Source organism: Sceloporus occidentalis, unplaced genomic scaffold (assembly GCF_023333645.1).
Source record: "Sceloporus occidentalis isolate IW3139 unplaced genomic scaffold, rSceOcc1.0.p SCAF_50, whole genome shotgun sequence".
Lineage (NCBI taxonomy): Eukaryota > Metazoa > Chordata > Lepidosauria > Squamata > Phrynosomatidae > Sceloporus > Sceloporus occidentalis.
Genome location: NW_028317030.1, coordinates 3,311,943 through 3,317,094, shown reverse-complemented (window position 1 = coordinate 3,317,094; position 5,152 = coordinate 3,311,943).

Here is a 5,152-nt window from a genome sequence, read left to right as displayed (position 1 = left end):
AGTGACATCAACTACGATTCACCTTAAATTGTGAATAACCATTGGCTGAGATTAGCCCCTCCCACAAACATTAATTGTAAATACTGGCCCACAAGCACCTCCAAAGACAATGCTTAATTTATATTTATCAGGGATTATGCAATTACAGTCGTGACCATAAAGTTTACTCAAGATACTCATTTGAGATATGTGACTAGTGTATTTGTTAAATGCCGCATTTTTTGCAGTGTTTTGCTGTGAAATGAGTAGACAATTGGAGCATCACTGCATGGTCGAAATGATCTAGATTAATGTTCACAGATATATATCTATATAGATATATATACATATAGACATATATACATACATATATGTACATACAGAGTATCACTCACAGCACCATCATAAACGGGACCTGGTGCTAGATCGGGTGCATCAGCTTGCTATAGAGGTGTTGGCCAAAGGTAGACCTCCAGCAGTTATTGACATAAAACCCCCATAAAGCCCAGCTAGCCCTAGGCTGGCCTCCAGTCAACATTAGCTGAGGTTCATGGGAGCTCCTCATGAGGCTAGACCAGGTAACCAGGTGATAGACCAGGTAACAGTGCATCAGCTCACTATGGAGGGTTGACCAAAGGTAGACCTCCAGAAGTGATCGACCTAAATCCCTCATGAACCTCAGCTAACCATAAGGTGGACCACCAGCCAAAGGGTTGGCTTAGATTTATGGGAACTGCAGCTCAGCAGCCTCAAATCCATCTTTCTTCCACCCCAAGGTTATGTGGATCCGTCTAACAGAATAATATCTTTATAGGATTGTTTGATTTATTTTTTAACTTCATACCATTTATATTTGACAGATTTTTGGTTTATAATAAACTTTGTACATGTAAAGATATTTTTTAAATAACGTTTTGTCTGTGGACTAGTCTTTTATTCCAGCGATGGTCTGAGTGTTTCATAGTCTTCAGTTCCGACTGTGTGAAATTAGTATTAAAACCAGTAATTGGCGCAATAACAACTTCAGCTTTCACTGGTTCATTCTAAACAAATGGTGGCATGGTTGCTCTACCCCCTGGTGGACCCTTTCCTGGGTATCTATTGATGGAAGGCGAGATTTATGCCACCTTTTGCCCTCTGTTGGTGAAGGCATTACATATGGCATTATGAACAAGGTCTGGGGAATTTTACATAGGCCCCCAGACTTAAGCCAAAGAAGACCTAGAATAGATGCCTCGGAGCAAAAACTATCAATAATTGCTGTTTTTGTGCATTCATTTATAACGGACACTAAAATTGCCTCGTATTATGTAATTTACAAAACAAAATGGGTCATCACTGTTTCGTTATAACACCTATACATATATATATATATACACACACCGTATATATATATATTGTTAGCTTTTTACACAATAAGTGTGATTGTTGATGGTATGGTTTCCTTTTAAATTAAGATTTTTCTCTCTAGAAAGACAAGACCTGTAAGAGAAAACCCTTTGATTTTGTCTCCTGATATAAAAGTGTCAACAGTTTGTTCAATAAACTTGATTGAATTATATTTCTCGTTTCTTTATGGCTGTGAAGGGACGGTTTTGAACCATTGCTTGGTTTAATGAGATCTACTTATGAAGAGTATGCCCACAAAACACACAACAGGTCAATCATACACAACTGATGAGGACACTTGTATTTGGACCAGTGCATACAAAGCAAGGGGTTGTAAGAACAAATTATGGAGAAACATCAGTAGAACACACACACAGTGAGAGAGAGCGAGAATGAAAGCGTGAGAACGAGAGTGAGATTGTGTGTGCGTGCGTGCGTGCGTGCGAGATAGTGTGTGTGTGTGAGAGAGATATTGTGTACATGTGCAGGACGCTACGGTGGAAAATGTACTTGAGTCCATTAAATCTGATTTACTCCTAATTAACACTATTACAGGAGGTTCCTTTACGGTCTGCTAAAATAATGCATGCGGAGCACAGGAAGTTCTTTACAACTTCCTGCTTGGGCTGTCCGTAGGATTCCAAAACAGTCTTGAAAGATTGAAAGATCAAGGGAAGTGAAGAATAGCGTCTGGTGAAGTCTGCTGAAATAATGCCCGCGGAGCACAGGAAGTGAGTTACAACTTCCTGCTCTGGCAGTTGGCAGGACTTCAATGCGGAATGACATTCATCAACCTTTCTATGACTGCACCAATTCAGATAAAGGCCTCAGAAATTACACGGGAATAATTCACTTTTCAAATAAAATACGTACCCAAAGAATAGAATGTCTTTACCACAAAAGAGTCATTTCCACTCTAAAGCTGGCCACAACCTTCATAGGCGGTGCCAGCAGTGACTCAATTACCTCTCTTCCAGGTCACCTAAATCTATGAAATCCAATCACAAAACAGTGTAACCTCCATAACATCATACCAAGCGGCCAGGGTTCTTATGGACAGCGCCAGATTTTGGGCACCGTCTATCTTTTGCGAGCGGCAGCGATCAGTTGGAAGAATCATCTTATCTCCCCTGCCTGGCCCAAGAGCTGTAAAAACAATGCCTATGCTTTTACAACCCAGCCCTCCATCACAGCTGCCATGTGGGCTCTTGGTGTGGTGGGTGGATGGTCTCAGCCCTGACCACTTTACAACCCCATGAAAGTTGCCCTTTGCTGGGTAACTTGGACCTGTGGCCCTTCTACTCAAAAGAGGCCTCTGGGTATCTACTCCCTCAACAGGGTGAAAAACTCCCCTGTGGAGGGCATTAAAAGGGAACTTTTTAAAAAAAAATACTGCTTTTCCTGCTAATGACACAAAATCCGCATCCACTATCCACATCAGATAGACAGAGGCTATTTGTTCATTCTTGCGTATATCCTGCGTAGTTCTGCGTCTCTTCTTCCTTAGAATACGGCGCTTGGGCCATCTTTTCTAAAAACAAATATGAATTTAGGTTTTTACTAGCAAGTTTACAATAAAATTAAATGTACTTATTATAAGTCTTGTGACACATCTTAGTTAAATATTTTCCCGTTTCACAGATAACACGCAGACCCAATAGAATACCAAAAATGACTGCATTTCTTCTTCTTAATTTATTCTTTATGTCTTAATCACATAATTTCCTTCACGGGACTTTCACAAAAAAAATAAAAAATCTGATAACATTTTTGTGTTGTGTGATTACATAGAACGTCATCAGGGGGAATGGTGATCCCCCATAAGCCTACCTAAAGAATAAGCTTGTGGAACCAACCAAAAAAATGGGAAATTGCATTTTTTGACAATTTTTCTAAAACCTGAATGATGGTGACGACAATAAGAATTACTCCGTTTACTTCATTATTTTTTCTTATGGAGGATTGTGACATCATACACCTTCTTACCAGACGATAATGACAAAAGAAGACGACACAGATGCAACCGTGCATGGGCAAGAGCATTTTATAATATAAATCCAAGTGGATAATACTGTTCACATAAAGTTTAATTTAGCTCTGAAATTACAAGAGCACAGACTTCACTTCTACTAGATAATATTTTCTACAATATAAACCTATTAATGCCACTGCAGGAAAAAAAAAAATACAATACAGGTGTAATATAGCCAAGTAACGATATATATATATATGCAAAATGAAAAACAAATGAGAAAAAAAAAAATGTTCAACATATACATGGCGTCCAGAATGTGGCAGTTCAGAAAGCGTTTGCCAAGAAAGAGCCTAAAGCTTCATTTAACCATTTGAGCACCTTAGCGATCTGTAACACGGTTCAAAGCTCTTAAAAAAAAAAGTGTAAGACGCTTCTCACCCTTAATAAGTGATATTAAATATGGACTAGATTTGGGGAAAACCGTTCTCTGGTGTGCTTGCCGTTAAGATATTAGTGCAAAACATAAAAAAAAAAAAAAACAGTATTATCCTTGCCCTGGCAGTGGCTTTTTCCTTATTTTCTGCGTACGAGAAGAATTACCAGAAAAAAACACATTATTTTTAAATAAAACTAAACCATCTCATTAAAACTTGTTTCCTCGTTTTAGGCGCTGGATCATTGAAGTCTTGGGCTAGAAATGGTTAATCCTAAAGGGAGTGTATTATCAGGACGTATTTCATTCAATACTCCATAGGTATAAATATAAAACCAAAAATTTGAGGTTTGCTCTCATAGAAGCAATTTGAACCGAATCAAATGCTCCCGTTGGAAGCCATTAACAAAAAAAAACAACAAAAAAAAACAACAAAAAAAAAAAACTCTTCTTCCCCTACAATTTGAGTCGTATGTGAATTTTTGGTAGGATAGACATAATAATTATACGATTACACGACTACCGTTTTGGAAGGACACAACAACGAAATAGAAAGCAGCTAAAAAAAGAACGATGAGCCAAAGTATTTTGTAACGACAAAGCCATGGAAAAGAAAAAAAAATTAAATTGTCTGCTCGGAGATAATAAAACAATAAAAATTTAAATATAATCTAGAGAGAGCAGGTGGATCTGTGGACCCGGAATAGTCCATGTAGTAACATAACCAAATGAATTAACCAATTAATTACTTTTCCATGGAAGATACATTTACCTTTACCATTTCACCAGGTCCTTAAGCAATATTAACCCCTTCGTGACAAAGCCCGTACATGGACAAGCTCACAATGCATTGTTTTTGATGGGTTTAAACGACAACCCATTGTGCCTAAGGGGTTAAAAAATATAATATTAACGCAAGGATCCCCGGAAAAGCGCCTTGAAAAGTACCAATGAACAGAATGGCGTCCTCACGTGCCGTCCACGACGGATCGCGACGCGTCATCAATCTTGCAGATTTTGGTGAAAGATGGTGTTTGCGTGATCAGAACATGCAACGACGCAAAATCAATCCGAGGATTATAATACATCAATAAAGTAGTCTAAAAAAACTAAAATACATTTGTAAGCAAAGAAACTTTCAGAAAAGGGGAACGTTGTAACATTAGTGGTACAAATCAGCCACACAAGTCTCGTTGACGTCGCGGTACTGGAAAACTTGCTGCGTTCAGGCTTAGGGATTGCGTCAAATACCGAATCCGAAGAAATGTAGGCCAAAAATAAGCGTTCGTATTTTTTCCATATTAAATAGTATTCAAAGATGGCGGAATATCTTCATACCGAAAAGCAGTGGTTTTCACAAACTTTTTTTTTTTTTT